This window comes from Aquila chrysaetos, chromosome 11 (assembly GCF_900496995.4).
Source record: "Aquila chrysaetos chrysaetos chromosome 11, bAquChr1.4, whole genome shotgun sequence".
Classification (NCBI taxonomy): Eukaryota; Metazoa; Chordata; class Aves; order Accipitriformes; family Accipitridae; genus Aquila; species Aquila chrysaetos.
Window position 1 is genome coordinate 24,226,994 of NC_044014.1, and position 17,585 is coordinate 24,244,578.

Here is a 17,585-nt window from a genome sequence, read left to right on the forward strand (position 1 = left end):
ATGGGCCTACCACTCAAGCCTGTCAAGGTCCCTCTGGATGGCATCCCTCACCTCCAGCATGTCAACTCCACCACACAGCTTGGTGTTGTCAGCAAACTTGCAGAGGGTGCACCCAATCCCCCGTCCATGCCACCGACAAAGATGTTAAACAGCACCAGTCCCAATACCAACCCCTGAGGAACACCACTTGTCACTGGTCTCCACTTGGACAGTGAGCTATTGACTGCAACTCTTTGAGTGCAACCATCCAGCCAATTCCTTATCTGAGTGGTCCATCTGTCAAATCCATGTCTCTCCAATTTAGAGATAAGGATGTCACACAGGACAGTGTCAAATGCTTTGCACAAGTCCAAGCAGATGAAGTCAGTTGCTCTTCCCTTAACCACCAACGCTGTAAGCCCATCGTAAAAGGCCACCAAATTTGTCAGGCACAATTTGCCCTTAGTGAAGCCATGTTGGCTGGCACCAATTACCTCCTTGTTTTCCATGTGCCTTAGCATAGTTTCCAGGAGGATGCACTCCATCATCTTGCCTGGCACAGAGGTGAGACTGACTGGCCTGTAGTTCCCCAGGTCTTCCTTTTTCCCCTTTTTAAAAATGGGGGTTATGTTTCCCCTTTTCCAGTCAGTGGGAACCTCCACGGATTGCCATGACTTCTCAGATATGACGGATAGTGCCTTAGCAACTTCATTTGCCGGTTCCCTCAGGACCCACGGGTGCATCTCATCAGGTCCCATGGACTTGTGCACCTTCAGGTCCTCAGATGGTCTCAAACCTGATGATCTTCTACAGTGGGTGGTTCTTCATTCTCCCAGTCTCTGCCTTTGCCTTCTGTGTCTTGGGCAGTGTGGCTGAAGCACTTGCTGGTGAAGACTGAGGCAAAAAAGTCGTTGAGTACCTCAGCCTTCTCCATGTCCCAGGTAACCAGGTCTCCCGTTTCCTTCCAGAGAGGACCCACATTTTCCCTAGTCTTCCTTTTATCACCAATGTACCTACAGAAGCTTTTCTTGTTGGCCTCAACACTCCTGGCCAGACTTAATTCTAGCAGGGCTTTAGCTTTCCTAGCCTGATCCCTGGCTGCTTGGACAATTTCTCTGTATTCCTCCCAGGCTACCTGTCCTTGCTTCCACCCTCTGTAGGCTTTCTTTTTGTGTCTGAGTTTGTTCAAGAGCAACTTCATCCACGCAGGCCTCCTGGCATTTTTGCCTGGCTTTCTCTTTGTTGGAATGCATTGCTCCTGAGCTTGGAGGAGGTGATCCTTGAATATTAACCAACTTTCTTGGACCCCTCTTCCCTCTAGAGAGCTTGATCCTATGGTACTCTACCAAGGTCCGGGTTAGCAGTTACAGGGGAACCCTGGCTGCTGAACAACTTAATCACATCACCTTTAGCTAAAGAAAAAAACCCCCAAACATACACCACCACCCCCAACCCCCCAAAAAAACCCCAACCCCAAAAAACAAGTAGAGAAAAGGTGCTCTAAAGATGGGAAAGCTAGTTAAGATCAGAACAGACAAATTTATGTAACTCAATTATCAGTGAAGGTATTAAAAATGCTACACTAAAAGCAGTCCAGGATTAAGAGCAAGTTAATGTCACTCTGGGACATGTTCAACTTAGCTTCTGCTCAGATATCTGTCCTGCTCACATTTTCTACATCTGGACTAACATCCTCAGTTTTCATTATATTCAGTGGAAAAACAAAAAAGAACTTCCAGAATGTGATTCACCTCACCAAATGTGGACATCTGCTTTGGGGTGAAATGAATTGCACCCTAACATACCCTTTATATTAAGAGAACTTATAGTGCCTAGCTCAGATGTGGACACTTCAGTTGTAGATCTTCATGCATAGTCAGATGAGCCCAAATCTCATCATCAAAGAGATGACAGAACTGACTGTTTTAAAAGCCCTTTCTGACATGAAATTTCCCATGCACTTTAAAGCACTGGGTAGGGCTAGAGAGCTAACGCAAAGCTGTTCAGTAAGAGGCTCTTAAGACAAAAACAGACATTTATAAATGTTCTGGGGTTCTCCTAACCTTTCTGAAGTAAATCTCGAGTTTCCCTTCTTTTCTAAATTGATCTCTACTACTTGGAATCTATTACAGCTAAGGCCTGTCATCCCACTGTTTCCTTTGAGGAATTTATACCAAAGTGATTGAAAATTTAAGGCTTAAGATCCATTGAAGAGCTCTAAAAATCCACATGCTAGCTCTGATTTTACTTCAGAAGTACTGCCAAGCAAACTAGCATTAATTAGAGAAAGCTGAAAGACCAATAAAATATTAGGCTAATGGAATCATCTGAAACTGTAGGACTAAACATGATCAAAGAAAAACAAGTTGCTCCATCACATAATCTAATGGTCCTGACACGGGAGCCTCCCAACACGAACCACTCAGAGGAACACCATATTCTTGGAGAGTTTCTGATGCAGAAATGAAGGATGTAGGACACTGGAGAAACAAGCAGAGGAGAAAGGACAGGGTGCTGGAGTTGTATGCTTTCAAAGTGACTGACCAGATGGCAGACCAGAACTGCAAAAAGAGATTAAGAAGGGATAAAATTGTCATTTTGCTGTCCCTCTTTCCTCCTTCCTTGTTGCATCAGCTATGCCAACCCAGCTCCCAAGGAAACTGCTGAATACAGAGGAAAAACATATATCAATATATAAAAGCAGCAGTGATCCCTAGCCCCAGAGAGAGCTATGACTTGTTGGCACGTCATTTAACACATGCAGTTTCATGTCCTACTCTCTCCCCCACTATGGAAACCCTTCCTCCCTGAGGAGGTACCTGCGAGCCCTTGTCTCCTCGTGCGAGCTACAGTACTGGGACAGGAAGGTAGGCGAAGAGACTCTGCTGTCTCTTGCTTTACAGGGAATGCCCAAGACAATCTTTTCCACTAATACAGACACTTCCAAAGGGGGGGGGGGGGGGAGGGGAGGAGGGAGAATTTGAAATAATGTACTGCAACACAGGGATAAAACAGATCAGACTAGTACAGTACAGCTGCACTGTTCAGATCCCACCAAAACCCTAGATCACACTGCCTCATTCCCATCCCACACTCAAAACATGTGCCAAAGCGCCAAAGATGGTAACTGCAGTGTGACACACACACACAGCACAGAGACCAGCACTAGGACGTGCACAAGCCCCATGCACTGGGCAGAGGACAAAACGTGCCTCTCCTTTTCACCCTCCTTTGATTCTGGAGGGAAAAAAAAAAAGAAAAAAAAAAAACCAACGTTGGTATCTAATCGCTGTTAGTTCTAATGCTTAACTTCATAATTTGTATTTAATGACAAATATTAAATTCACTTCATGGAAAGAAAGTGTGCAGTATTTTAGGCTAAGTTAAGGTGTTAACATTTCAGCCTGAGAGCAGCTGCAAACACTGTTGATATTCAATGTCTGCAACCCCAGCATGAAGAACAGCTTCGGCTACACACAGCTACAAACACACTTGGAAGAGACAGGTATTTCTGAACATCTTCGTGGTGTTATTAGTACATACATAAGCAAGCAGTACGTGAAGCTGTCCTTACTTATTTTGCACTGTCCATTTTACTCAAATTCAAAAGCAGGCTGAGCTTATATATAGAAATAGGCCGTGACCATCCCTCTCCTTGTTTGGAGAGTTTGGGCAGCTTTAAAAAACAAGCAAGCACCAATTCCCACTTCTGTGAAAACAGATCTTGTGACATTGTCCAGCGTAAGCCACAAATCTTTTGAGAAGGTCCAAACTGCATTTACAATCTTATCAACCCCCTCGCATTCACTGCTAGATCAGTTAGCTTACTAAAAATACTAGAGCAGGCAAGAACATGATGGAGGATATCTTCCTGGTGCAGAAGATTAATTCATCATTCACGTCCAGAGATTTCTACTGCATTTTTAATAGGGCATGTATGGACTGAGTCTAGTGATCTATATCATCTCCTTTCTGGATATGGCTCTATATTGAAAAACAGCCCCCAAACAGCAAGGGCCAGAGGCCTGAGACCTTCAAATATCGCTATGCAGAAACAACAGTTAGGGCCCTGATGTATGTACTCCAGTAAATCTTTCAGTGGCAATTTAAGACATAACTGTGCTCCACAGCTCTGCTGGAGATTTCTGCCGCCGGAGCAGGATCAGCAAAGCAGAAAGTCTGCCTGTACCTTGGCTGCTGCACCCCCCAGCCCGGGATCTCAGCTCCAGCAGCTGAAGCAGAGGCACGTATTCCCTTCTGATTTTGCTATAGTGGGAAAATCGCCAGTGTAAGGGCAGGGGGCACAGCTCAAAAAAACCCAAACAAAAAACCAACAAAAAAAACCCCAAACAGCCTTTGAGACTTCCAGAGCTGATGTGAGAGCACCCGCAGATCAGGCACGAGCTGCACCAGCACGCCGTGCCTGCGGACTGTGCTGTTACAGGCCAGAGGTGAAGCGCCTCAGTCCAGGCATAGTGAAACGCAGAGCTCCACCTCTTTGCATTACGTTCAATTAACCAAAGCAACTGTGTTCAGGAAAGTCAGAGGGAATTTTATCAAGACAGCTAATGTTGCTCTGGGCCTTCTAAAAATACTCTCCCAGTATCTACCTATCCTCTGCTGCTGAAAGCCTGTCATGAGACAACAACAGCAACTTAGATGTATTTGCATTCAATTGCAGAGACTGGAAAGACAGCTAGAAACAGAAAAATTGAACTCAAAGACCCTTGCATCAGCAACGGCTACAAAAAGGCTAGAGAAGCAGAGAGAGCAAACAGGAGCATTCACCCCAATTATTTCCAGAAGCCGGGACAGAGCCGGCACTCGTGCCCAGCACTGCCACCGCAGACTGCTCGTGTGCTGCTGCTGCTGCAGCATCACTGCCTTACACCCACAAACTCCACTGCAGATGCCTGTTGAGCTGGAAATTTGATACACTGCAAAGGTTGCTGACAGCCAGAGGCTGCTCCCTTGTCTATAAAATATCCTGTAATAAATTACATTACAGACTGGGGAAAAGGATTCGGAAGAGAGAGAATTAAAACACAACCTTGTGAGAGCTAAATGAGACCAATTAAAAGAGATTTGCTACAAGTGCTGAGGGATTTTGACCTGAGCTGTAATCAGGGATGGATATGCATTCCTTTAAAAGAGGAAAATGAGCGAGAGATCATGTGTAAACAACTCTGCCAATTAAAATGAAATGGATTATCTTATCTATGCAGCTCTGCTCAGAGGATCACCACATATTCTAGATAGTCCACAGAGAGATCGGAGATAGGCATTTAAACCTCTGAAACAAGACTCAGTGATAAGGAGATATGCTGTGGTTCAGGACACATCGAGGCCTCAGCTGCATTTGGGTATATCCTCCCCCACTTCTTTCAAGAAATCATGGAATTATAAATGCTAATAAAAAACTAGGCTCAGGCTTTTTTACCAGGTCACCTACGTGAATTCCGATGCAGATCAGACTGAAGGTGAGGCATTGCAACAGTAAAACATACCTTACACCAAAACCACACAGCAGATAGCACCGTCACTGCACTACTAGATACTCCTGAAAAACACGTAGCTTGCCAGTGCACACGCACACATCTGGATAAACGCTCGCAGATATTATACAGTGATTCTCATTTTTTCTGTATCCCAATCCCATTTTGCTGCCAGATACCCCAGAACTCCTCCCTCCTCACAGTCAGCAATACTGGTGAGCAGGATCAGCCCCCGCTCTCCACTCTGACACCAGGTCTGAGAACCCGTACCCAAGAGCAAAAGTTATTTCTGCGACTGGAGCAAAAAGATTTGACGTGGACAGATGTGCCACCGCTTCTGCTCTGTGTCCTTGCTCTGCAGCTCATTCTCACTGCTTTTTGAAGTTTCCAGTACTTCCTAGTTCAAAATCATATATACGTTCAAAACCACAGTTTTACAAGGGCTGAAAAAACATTGAAACAGAGAAAGAAAAGATACATTAGGAAACCATGCTAGAGAAGCAGCAGCAAGGAAAATAGTATCATGAACTTAGGGAAGAGCAATAACTAAAAAGGAAGAATGAACAAAAAGAGGAATTTGGGATGAGGAAGAAAATTTTAAAAAAGAAAGCTGCACGCGTACAAGACAATAACCCTAAGAGATATGTACTTGTTCACAGTTCCTGACAGTGGAAAAGTTTTAGAACACTTTACACTGGTTGCCAGATTCAAGCACAGAGTTTTTCCACTGGCTCAAATCTGGTCTAGCGGAGTCGGGCTGCTTTTGGAACCAGCCTAGCTCTTAACACAGAGCAATCACTTTTGTGTGGCATGACGTAGAAACTAAAAAGCCTGTCTAGGTCCAATCTGCCAGGAGTTGGATCAGTAATCTCAGTGCCATGAGAACAGCTGCACTGAGAAGCCCAGTGCAGGAACAGCACTCCATCCACAGTGTGGATGGCGCACCTCAGGTGTCTCTGTGCAGCAGTCCTACAGGGCTCGGCTCTGGGACCACTCGCTGGTGCAGATGCACAGTCAGCTCTCATGGGCAATGTGAGCACGTGCGGGCACCCAGCCCGATAAATTCTTGGGGCTGATGCTGAGCTTCTAATTATTTCTGGCTCTCAGGGTGTTTTTGTGCACACAGTGCCCCACCATACTGCTGCTACCTAGATTCTTCCACCATCCAAAATTTCCCAGCCCAATTACAGTAGGTAATTGAATTGACTGTACATAACCTGAAAAATTCATCAGAAGTTTCTAGTTTACCTCTTTGCCACAAAGGGCAAGGTTACCTTTCCTAACGAGTACGCATGTACAATTAACAACTCCGAATACTTCTTTGGCAAGATTGGTCACAAAGAATCCCAGTGTGGAGCAGCGTAACTTGTGGTTAAATTCAGATATATGACATTTGCCCACTTCTAATTCGGGCAACACAGACTTTATTCACTCTTGCATAAGCAAACAGGGGTGTCTCGCGCTTTATTTATCACTTTACCACTGCACGTATGTTTTAACGACTAAAAGACGGGAAATACTATAGGAACTATTCCTCATGTTCCATCAACTTCTCCTACGCAACATCGTTTTTGTTGCATCTTCATGCTACCACAACCGTACCCGCTGCCAGCCTCCACTGAACACAACCCCCCCAAACAGAAGCATGTGCAGCACACGCAGTCCAGCTGCGGCCGCACGTCGGGGATACGAGCATCCTTTGCCCCGCTGCACGCCGACTCGTTCAGCGGCGGTTAACGCCGGACCGAGCAACCCAGCCCTTCGCAACCCAGCGCCGTCGGGTAAACAAAGCCGGAGCGAGGCCGGGAGCGCAGCTCCGCCACAGGACCGTGCGCCCAGCCGGCGCCCGGGGAAAAGGGGGCTCCGAGGGGTGGGAGCCACGGCAGCTGCGATGGGGAAGGAGCCGCTGCTGCGGGCCGCGCGCCGGCGGATCGGCGCCCACGAAGAGCAGCCCAGCAGGGCTGGGAAGGCTCCGGCCCCGGGCGCCGCCGGGAGACGGGGCCGCCGTGGCGAGGCCGGGCCTCCCCGGCCGCACAGGTGGCTGCAGGGCGGGCGGCGCTGCGCCTCAGGGGCGGGGGGCAGCGCCCTCCCCGCCGCCTGCCCCGGCTCGGCCCCCCCCGGCGGCGGCCGCCGCCGCTCTCCTCCCGCGGCCCGGCACGGGGCCGCCCCTCGCAGATCGCCCCCCTCCGCCCGGGACCGCCGTGCCCCGGCCGGCACGCAACTTCCCCCGGCCCCCCCCCAGCGCCGCTCGCCCTCCCCCGCAGCCCCCCGGGCCGGGCCGGGCCGGGCCGAGCCGCCGCCACCCCGCTGCCCTCCTCCTCCACCTCACCTGCCGCAGTGAGGCCCCACCGGGCGGGCTGGCGAAGGCAGGGCACGGCTCCCGGAGGGCGGGCGGGAGGGCGGGCGGGAGTCCCCGGGCGCCGCGAGGAGCTCTCAGGCCGGCCTCGGCCCGCCGGCTCCCGGCCGCTGGGCGCCCCTCCGGCCGCTGGGGGAGCCGCCGCCGCCACCGCGCCGCTCGGCCGCCATCTTCCGCGCGGGGAGGGGCGGGAGGCCCCGCCCTCCGGCCGCCTCGCGCCGGGGGCCGCCGCCACCGGGCCGGGCCGCCGCGGGGAGGAGCGGCTCCGGGGGACGGTGGTTTTGGAGCAGAAGCCGGGAGGGGTCGGCTCAGGGCCGGGCTGCTGCGGTCCAGAAGGGGCCGCGCCGTTAGCGAAACACGTCGCAGCGGATTACTTCTTTCCCCCCCCCCCTCCGCCGCCGCGCCTGCGAGCGCGGCCGCTCGCTGCGGTTTCGCGGCGGCGGGGGGAGCCGGGGGACGGCGACACCGCCGCAGCCCGGGATTACAGGGCACGGGTGCAGCCGGCGTGCTCCCGGCAGCGCGGAAGGCGTGGGATGCCCAGAAAAGCAGTAGGTAGGGATTGACGCTGCTGTAACATCCCCGGTGGCGGCACCCGCCCGGGGAAAAACAAACATACACACGGTGCAATTTCCGACTTCGAGGGAGAAAATTGTAGTAGGAAGCCAGAACGGGATACAGAGCCACATCACAGGAACATTTCTTCTCAGCAGAGGCTGGAGAAGCGGACAGCAGTTTGGGAGTGCTGTTCCCACGGTCCTGCTTTTGAATCTGCTGTGCAGAAAGCAGCCATCGTGCTGCGAAGGAGTGAAAATCGGTGACAGGTTAGCACAAGTAGGGCCTGGAGTGGTCAAAAGCAGCAGAACTGGCTGGTGGCTGATGAGGAGCGAGCAAAAGGAAAGCAGGTGCTCAGGGAATGAGGCCTCATCCCAGCAAAGCTCTGCTGCCCATCCCGCCATCTGAGAATTTCTGGCACCCTGTGGATCACTCCCAGGAAACTCTCAAAAGGCAAGCCAAGATGTAAAATTGCTGTATAGGAACCTGCTCCTCTACTGAAAAGCTGAAAAAGCTTGAGAGTCACTGCTTTCAGACACGTTTACACAGGGATTTTCATCTTCAACTCTCAGTTTGTACCTGAAGCTCTGACCATGCTTCTGCAAGCCCGTTAAGCCTGAGTTAGCAGGTGAATCAAATAACCAAAGTAAAGCAGACAAAGCTATGAGCAAGCATATCTTAGTGCGGCCTGTTCTGCTTTCTGGCCGACAGCACCCCACCTCAACAGAGGCTGACGAGGCAGCTGCTCCCACCACCTGCACCAAGGCTGTGGTCCCATCACAGTGGGTCCACGCACTGCCAAAATACCCAGCAGCACATATTTGAACATGTGATTGCACTTCTGTTGAATTAGCCCAAACGGGTGCCACAGCACTTACATCAGATTAAATATCACCCCCCTGCCTGCAGCCATCCTGAAGCGAGCATGGCAGCAGCAGGTGATAGACAATCCACCACAGACCTTGCACTTTCCAAAACAGCTGAGCAAATCTGAGCCAACAGAGGGAATCTGTGGCAGTTCAGCACTTTGTGTCACATGCTTGTAGCATTTATGATCCAGTACTACATTCTGTGAAACTGGATTTACCGATTCAAACCACAGTCTGATATTCTGGTGTAAATATACGTTTTCGGTAGTTCCCCTCCCTCCCCCAGTCCAACCAATCTCAATTACACTGAGGGAGGGGAATCGTTGAAAGGAGCATACGTTGTACACTATAGTGCACTATACAAATGCAACAATATTGGCTTAAAATTCCTTTTAAATCTTCAGTGGAAGAAACAACCCCAAAATACACCCCATCTCCCCAAACTCCTCCTCCTTCCTCAAACCACTAGAGCAGAATTCACCTGCCTTCCTTCTCGTTTCACCACATGACAACTCTCAGTGCCTCCGTCATCATTATCTTTCTAGCTACCTCAGATGTAGCTTCCTCTAGTCACTTGCAAGACACCTTTAAATCCATCTTGCATCTCTGCTCTCTTCCCCACACCAGCCTCCTCACACTCCAAACCACTCCGAGTGCTTGGCTTTATTACTCCCTTTCCATCTTCCAGGCTATCATACTGCTCTGTGCCTATCTCACTTTGCACGTGCTACCCCTGCTAACGTTGCGTTTCTCTGAAGCAACTTCTCCTTCTTAAGGTTACATAAGCAAACAAACAAACAATCCTTCCCTCGACATTCAGTAAAAAACTGAGTTATAATGAATATTTCTATTTGCCCACTTCTACTGAAGTTTTAATAGGTCAGGAAGCCTGCTTCTTTCAAAAGGGAAGGTTGAAGTATAAAGCTGTATAAAAGATTAAATGTGTTACTGTTAATGTAGAAGCTCAATGAAGTATTTCTAATAGGTATGGAAGATTTTTACTGATACTGTAACAGATGAGGTGGTGTTCAAACTTGCTGACTTATGAAACTTAAAATAATTTCAGCATTAATACTATTTTGGAATGAACAAGGCTGAAATCCATTTACAATTCTTAAAAACATTTGAGACAATCTATCTCAAAGTTTGGACCTTTTTTATACAATATGATAAATCCAAAGCAATGAATTTTGAGCAACACATGAGCAGAACATCTCCCTCCTGTATAAGTACTCATTTTCAGTTTATTTTGAACTTCTAAACACATAGTAAGAAACAAATAAATAATTGCTTTATGGAACAGGAACAACCATACAGCAGTAGCACTGCTGTAACTACTGATACAACCTATAGGATATTCCAGTGTAAACAAGGCCTCTGAAGAGGCCTTGATGCCATTTTTGCAGGCTGTCCTTTGTTGGTATGAACACTACACTTTTCCACAGAAACATGGAAGAGAAATAAATCATGATGAGACAGTATTTCATCCCAACAAGAACCGGCCAAATCCCAACTCTGCCAATACACAGTCGCCCGATGCATTAACAAAAAGGTTTTCTGTGAATAAATGTCATCCTGCCCATCCATTCATGGATAATTATGGTGAGTAAAGTTATGCAAATTGTCACAGATTAGGGACAACAACCTTTCCTCTCCTTCACATCCACCTGTGCTTTAGAAGACCCCACTACAGCATAAGGAACTTTCAGACTGAGATTGTATTGACTTAATTATTTGCATCCTTTCAGTGTGGCCACATTGTCTTAAAAACGATGAGCATATGCATTTTTGTTTTCTAATACTTGTTAAGTATAGACGAAATTGCTTGCTTAAAATTCTTCATAATACTACACACCGACCAGTAAATTCCTATTCCTTACTGGCAGGCAAGGCATTCCTGCAGGTCAGGAGTTCTCAGGCACTATGGATCTCAAGGGAAAAATTCATAACCCTCCACTCAAGCCACTTTAAGTGCCCCAAGGACCACCTTTCCCAACTCTAAAATAAATTTATACCAAACCCAAATAAACAAGCATTCCAGGTGCATTAGTCTGCAGTCCCAAACGTTTTTAATTCTCTGGGGCAGGGGAGCCATCTGTGATGTGTAGCCACAATACCACCCAGCTGCTCTGCATCACTGTTCATCAATCTCTTCCAGCGGTTTCTACAGAGGTCAGTCTCATTATCTGCATGGACAAATGGGAAAGCTGAAGCACAGAGCACACAAGTGGCTTGTCTGCAGTCATCCTGCAGAGCCATAGCAAAACCAGAAACAGATCACAAATCTCCTGATCGCTAGTCACATGCTCTGTCCATTTGTCTACATTATCAGTTACACATAAGTAAAAACTAACAGTTTTCATAATAAAATGGAAAGGATATTGACACTTGAGGTCTAGCTCTGCTCATGCTTCTCCCCACATCTCATACATACGATAGCATAAAAGCATCCTGCCAGACTTTGTGCCGCTAGCCCAGCAAGTGAGAGCAGACCAATCCTAGTTTAAAAGGAAATCTGATTTGGGCACAAATAAAAGCGACCATCAATCATATGTCTCCCACAGAGTAATTCACCTACATGTACAAGCATACATGGGCATATACTGGGAGAGAGGGAGGGAACTTGGAAAACGATGCTCAGACACTTCTCTTAGGTAGGAAGATGGCAAAATGCCATCTAATAGGGCGAGCAGATTTTAACCAGATATGGCATACTGGAAAATAAGTTTCTGGGAATATCACTGCTTGATAGCTCAATACGGGAGCTATCACACTACAGATAAGTGCCATTCCCAATCCCTGCTGCCAGCTAAAACATACGCAAGCATAAGACAGGAACCCTTTCTGGAGCAGATTCTATCCCATTTTTCAGCGCCCCTGCCCAAGACTGACCAATAGAGCACTTGCAAGTGGTAAAGGCACATACAGTACAGCTTAAATGGAACACCATCACCTTTTTTAAATGTACTCCAATCACCCACATACACAGGAACCCTCTGAAAGGCCCCATATATATGCCACATAAATATTCTTGACATAAGTATTAGTCTGACTGTTGTGCTTTCAGCAAGTGTTTAAATTACTCTTGTCCTGGTTAAAAGAGCTACTAAGAACATGGGAAATCATCACTAACTTTATGGGTACCTTCCTAGGGCATATTGGATCATACTGCAACATTTCTTCAAAGATCATTAAGATATGATTAACTGCTTCAGGAGAGACCTTACCTGATGAATGATGCCACCTTGGATGTCAGAAATGATAGCAGAACCTCTCTTTGCTACTCTAATAGCAGGAGCTATCTCTCCCAGCCATGAACAGATTGTCTTCAGTCCCAGTGAAGCGGGCTGTAAAACTCTTAGCTTCTCCCTTTAAACACTAAGGACAATTTTCCTCCTGTTTCATCAGGCAGCAAAAGCAATCATTTCTTTAAACAGCAGCAACTGACACCTATTTACTAGGTAATTGCTGCAGTTAAAGGGGATTAAGCACACTGAACTCTCTTTCGGTGATAAGGCAAAGCCACCCCCTCCCACCTGCAGCACTTCTCAGATGCACCTGAGGAGAGCTCAGGGCAGCGGGAGGCCAACCAAGCCAGCACAAATGGGGGCAACAAACGCTAGCTAGAGCCCCTCAGGCTTAGCTGCAGCCAGTACCAAAACAAGATGCGTATCCCCAGTGCAATCACAGAAGTAACTCTGCCAGAACCGGCACACGGCTCAACTACCACAAGGCCAGCGGTACCAGGAGATGCAGAAAAGCACACAAGCATCTCTGTCCCAGTGACAGCCGCGCTCCCCGGCCCCGCTGGGAAGGGGCCCCGGCAGAAGAGCAGAGCAGCACACGCTGCAGGCTCACTGCTGAGCACACCTACCCGTAAGAGAGCAGAGTGAACAGGACAAGGTGGGAAATAAAAGAAAAATGCCAAAGCAGCGAAGGCCTGAATGGAACAAAGCCCGCCCAAGGGAGCATAAATGAAATGCTAATAACAAGAGACAGTATAGAAACAAAACAGGCTAAATGCAGCTAACTTCCAACTTTTGTTAGGAAATCACGCTTACGTTGCTAGACCAGGCAAATTTGTACAGGTGAGCGGTGGATCTGTGCCTCCGCAGGAGCATCCCATCTAGGACACAAAATACACTAGCTCACAAATATAAGAGCTGCCACCCAGCTTGAGTTCAACATGTTTACATCAGACAAACCTAACAGCAAGACGGCTTCTCCTACCAAGAGTCCAAAATATTGGTGAGGAAAACAAAGACCAAGAAAGCAAGTAACAGCATAGGCTTGCCAAGGCCTAGGCTATCAGGAACAGAAGCAACATTTCCCTATTATCCCATGGTCTGTCAGGGAAATGCCATAAAGTTCATCTTAACAGGTTCTGTTGTCCCTTTGTTTTTATAAACACTGGTATTTTTTTTGGTTAGGTATGGTACCACTTACCTTTTTTCCTTTTTAAAAATGACATTTTTAAATCATATCATTTACTGACACAAAAAGAAGCTTCGCAGATTGATTCTTACCCCAGAAGTGCCAATTCCACATTGTCCCGTGGTTTAAGAGAAAAACGTGACACTCAAAACTTTGCACTGTTTAAATGTTATTTTATTAAATATCTTCAGTTCAAGGTTTCATTGTAACAAAGCTATGAAGGTTCTACCAACATTCAGACCAAACAAACAAACACTAGCTAACTTTAATTATTTCTATATCATGCAAAAATTCTGCATCAAATGCCTTCCATTTCCTGTTTAAAATGTGATATTTATAATATATATTATATAGATGCTTATATTAGCCCCATAAGAGAACATTAAGAATGCTAAAGGTGTACAGCTGTGTTTGATAATGGCCATACCAAGCTAAGGTTCTCATTAACTTAAAAGGAAACAAAACAAACAAAAAAACCCAAAAGAGAGTTTGTCTCCAAGACTGTGCAAAACCAAAAAACCCAACAGTTCTGTTCTTTTAAAATTTTCTCTGTAAGATGCAGATACTTAATACAGAGGGTTTTCTTTTTAATTATTAATAATCATCAGGTAAAGAGACACAGAAGATCAGACCTAAAGAAGGCATGCATAATGTTTTGTATTTATCTTTTTTAAATGGCATAATTGTAATCTCCTGTTTGCTCTCTCTTTGTGGCTTAAAAAAAAAAAATCTGAATAAAATATCAAGGCTTTCCACTTTTCCACTTCACTCACTGGCTTAGTGCTGTCGTAAAACGGTTTTGAAATAATAAAATCTAGTGTTTGCTCCCCATGAGTTCAATCCCCACACTCCTCCCTGGGGTGGCGGAGGGAGGAAGGAAAGGGTATTTGCTCAGACAAACCTGGAAAGTGGGGATGGATGGTCTTCTCCTTCATCAGGGGTTAGCTGATCTAATCCTGGTGTGGGATAGCACCTCTCCAACAAAGGAAGCAGAGCTATCTGTTGCAAAGTGACAGCTCCACTTTGTGCAACAGCTTTTATTTTCTGCATTCCATTAAATAAGGATTAAAATTCCAAATTGGCTTTCTTCTCTTCCATAGTCTGTAAAAAGGTTGTCTCACACTTAGTATGCTGTCAATGCAATCACTTTAACTCCCTCGAAAGATCTGAAAAATTATTAGGGGTAGCAGAAATTCAGGTAAAAGCCCATCCCAACTTCTGGAAGTGATGCCTTCTCTTGGTCAAGACAAATCCTATCAGGTCCACCAGAAAGGCCATTTTCTTCTTGGGGCTAGGCTCCCTCCTTGGCAAGGTCAACAAAACACTTCCACATTCCCCACCCAATGAATAAAGAAAATGGACTCCTTTTACAGCAAAGAAAAGAAAGGAAGATGAATTGGCCCAAAGGACAAACATCAGATCACATGTGCTAATTCCCTTTCCCCTCTGCTTCATGAGGTATCCTCTAACACCCAGAGGCAACACAGGGAGGTGGCCTGGAGTCCCGCGGCTATAGTTTCTGAAGTTCTGATCTGATAGTTTTCTGTGTTACAACATCACTGTAAAAAATAGAAAAATTACCCAAATAAACACTAGGAAACATGACACTTACAAACATCAGATGGGTTAGTGGTGGGGAGAAGCACCTGGCTGGGGCTGCTGGCTCCCACTACTATTTTACTCGGAGACCAAACAAATCAAACAGGAGGCCAGGTAACCCCTTTAATTCTATGGGTGCATATATTTCAGTATAAAAAACACACGCTATTTATGCCTCATATAGGAGTGTATGTGCAAGTTTTCATGAAGAACGTAACACTAAGTTTTTTGTCTGCTTCCTAAGGAACGTGTTCTGCAGCACTGTGGATCCCAACTATGCTACTAGAAAGGAAAAAAAATAAAAATAGAAAATCCCATTCATGTGCCCTCTTCCTCCCAAATCTCTGCTCTTAATGCAATGCTTTTTTTGTTTTGTTAAATTAAATAAGCTGGCTTCAAACCTCCATGTTTGGCCAGGTAGTGGCTGTTTCTAAAACCAGTATCTCTGAAGAGCAAGCTTCTATTTAAGTTATATTCACTTAAACCCCTTTTTTTAATCCCTACTTCCACCTTTAGTTTTAACTCAACATCCCATTTTGGTTTTTTTCTTTACAAAAAAAAAAAAAAAAAGTCTGTTTTGGGATCCAGCAGCCAAGCAACCAGCTTTCCATAGCGTTCTTGCTGTGCAGAAATTGAAGAAGAAACAGGCTGAAGTCAGTCTGCCGGGCAACGGGAAGAGAAGCGCCTCCTCTCTCTTGAACCCCAGTCTTCACACTGGCTCCTCTGGGGTCTCCTCGCCACCTCTTACCGACTGAAGTCGCAGCACAGCCTGAATACGATGTTAACTTCCACCACGGCTTTGCGGAGCACAGTTCAGCCATCCACTGCTCAAGCCGCTTCCTTTTTTGCTCTCCCTCTCTCTTTCTCTCTCCTTCACTTTTGCTTTCCCCCTCACTTCATTTCTGAAAGATGTTCCAGCTGCTGCCATTTTCTTAGCCCTGGGGGAGGGGGCATGTTGGATTATCTGTCATTTATTTAGCATTATTCCTGTTTTTTATTATTTTATACAAACAACATGTCTTTTTTTTTTTTTTTTTTTTTTTTTTTAAGATTTAAAAACACCTTCGTACAGCAGAAACAGACACGATGGATCCATGGAAAACAACAGAAAGGCAGCGCCCGGAGCATCAGATGCATGCAGGGTTTCGTGCATTTGGCTGCTGCCTGTTTGTAATTTGTATTTTTTTTTTTTAACGTCAAAACAGACATGACCGTTGCTGTCACTCAGGCACTCCAGAGCTGCTTGCTAAGAAGATATTGCCCTCCAGCTGAGTATCTCCACAAGTTGCTGCAGTCAGGAAGAGGTGGTGTCCACCCAGAAAGGAGAGGGGGAGAACAGGATGGAAGATGGAAGAAATAAAGCCAAACATTAGCTGTACACAATTAATAAAACATGCTTTTTACAGGCTAATTATTTGGTGCAGGCAGAAACCCTTCCTAATGCAACACAGACTGGGGCTCACGAGAAGAGCCTGAAAGACAAGAGGCACACGCTTTCCCTTCCAGGTGGCTGAGTGTGCCAATGAAAATGAACTACTTGCTAAAATGAATTACTTGCTTGATTGGAGCAGACCTGGGCCCACTATCTAACAGTGATGTCCCAGAAGCTGAAGAAATTTCCCAAGGGGTGATCAAAGGCTCTGGTCCTAAAGAACAGTTTCTGCCTCACTTCCCATTGGCTTTTGCCTTGAACTGAAGGATCATTCTTCTTTTCCTTTTTTTTTTTTTTAAGTCTTAAGTAATTTTGTCTCTGAATGATCTTTATATTTAAACAAATGTATGAGCTTTTCTGCAGTTTTGCAAAGTTGTAGTCCTAGCGACTGCTTTTAGCAAAGGCTCCTCCTGGCTAATCTTCTTGTGTCAAATTACTGGATTTATTTTGATCAGTTTTAAGTTTGGGGCTTTTTCATGTTTGTTTAACACTGTCCTGCCACAAAAGTGTAGCCAAAATCTTCTTTCTACCATTTCTTAGTTTGCAAATCTTTGTTGCAAACCCTCTTACTAGTCTTCTCCCTTCTCAGTTTCCACTCTCTCCTTACATGGAAGTCCTCTGATTAACCTCAAACTTCCTTTACAGCTGCAGTTTCCTTTTAAGACGAATTACCCAAAACTGAACTCTGCCTTCCAGGTGAGAACAAACCACCGATTTCTATTTAAGCACTCTTATTCACCTCATCCCTCCTTCATCCTTGCCCTTCACTGCACACGGGCCAACGCTGCTCCGAAATGATTCAGTGTGTTCAGATGGGGGCTGCCCACTCGTAATTGCACATGATCACACCTCCTTCAGAACCCAGAAAT

At 46.3% G+C, this 17,585-nt stretch overlaps 2 protein-coding genes across 18 annotated transcripts in view; both read right to left on the bottom strand.

Moving 5' to 3' along the window:
- The window catches only part of NDST2 (N-deacetylase and N-sulfotransferase 2), a 141,865-nt gene extending 133,844 nt beyond the window's left edge, over positions 1–8,021 (bottom strand). For all 4 annotated transcript variants that reach the window (XM_030031488.2, XM_030031495.2, XM_030031484.2 and 1 more), the window contains exon 1: positions 7,804–8,021. The gene's annotated coding sequence lies outside the window, so the exon portion shown is untranslated. The remainder of the gene's footprint in view (positions 1–7,803) is intronic.
- Positions 8,022–15,843: 7,822 nt separating this feature from the next.
- Positions 15,844–17,585, bottom strand: part of CAMK2G (calcium/calmodulin dependent protein kinase II gamma) — a 119,193-nt gene continuing 117,451 nt past the window's right edge. For all 14 annotated transcript variants that reach the window (XM_030030937.2, XM_030030935.2, XM_030030933.2 and 11 more), the window contains one exon: positions 15,844–16,572. The gene's annotated coding sequence lies outside the window, so the exon portion shown is untranslated. The remainder of the gene's footprint in view (positions 16,573–17,585) is intronic.